General features: G+C 34.0%; 1 non-coding gene across 1 annotated transcript; it reads left to right on the top strand.

Annotated features, from left to right (window-relative positions):
- The first annotated feature begins 325 nt into the window (after nucleotides 1–325).
- On the top strand, nucleotides 326–433 carry LOC123600183. Its single transcript, XR_006713556.1, has one exon. It is a non-coding gene; the product is annotated as a U6 spliceosomal RNA (small nuclear RNA).
- The last annotated feature ends 504 nt before the right edge of the window (nucleotides 434–937 follow it).

Genomic DNA, 937 nt, shown 5'->3' with positions numbered 1-937 from the left:
TACAGAAGTAGTTGAGATTATCTAGGAAAACAGTATACAGAGAGAAGCGAAGGGAGCCAAGAAGAGTCCTGAGCAGCCACATATTTTGGAGCAGTTGAACAAACAAGGAGAATGAGGAGAGGCCTGTGAAGAGGAAGTAGAACCAGAAGAGTGTGGAATCAAAAACCAAGAGAGTAGAGTGTTTCAAGAAAATTAGGTCAGTTGAGTGTGGAAAGGTCAAATAATATAAGGATAAAAAAATACTGAAGTGTGTGTGTGTGTGTGTGTGTGTGTGTGTGTGTGAAGGCGCTAAGTAAACATCAAACGGGCTGAAAATGAATTGAAGGTGTTCTTACTTTAACAGCACATATGCTAAAACTAAAACAAAACAGAGAAAATTGGCATGACTCCTCCATATAGATGACACACAAATTGCGAAGCATTCCATATGTTTTCATATGGATTTGACAATGTTAACTTTTACATATTCAAACAGAAATTTGAATCTACAAGAATGAAAGGCATTCTAAAAATTAATATAAATAGAAAACAAATAAACCTAACTATATATAAATAAGTAATATAAACATTCTGAAGGAAAATAAAACTTAATCCAAATAAATTTTGAATGCAGTACTTTGCATATATACCTTTAGTCTAAAAACAAAACAAAACTACAAACAAATTTTGAATCCAATTTAATAGACTTTTTAGGTGACATGGATATAGCAATTCTGAAACTATTTTGTGTGTATCACAACACTGAGCAAATGAAAAAAGACAATGATGCTGTTGGGAGTCAGAGCTCCCACTGTGGGAAAATAAGGAATAGGAGATGCAAATAAGGAATAGGAGAAAAAACCCTGTGGTGCTGAGTTGGAATTAGAGTGTGCCAGTAATGAATTCAAGATTAAAAATAGTTAAACCGTGTTAAGTTGCCATTTTTCCTTCGTGGCTC

The sequence above is a fragment of the Leopardus geoffroyi genome, chromosome C1 (assembly GCF_018350155.1).
Source record: "Leopardus geoffroyi isolate Oge1 chromosome C1, O.geoffroyi_Oge1_pat1.0, whole genome shotgun sequence".
Classification (NCBI taxonomy): domain Eukaryota; kingdom Metazoa; phylum Chordata; class Mammalia; order Carnivora; family Felidae; genus Leopardus; species Leopardus geoffroyi.
This window is presented reverse-complemented; position numbering and strand designations above follow the sequence as displayed.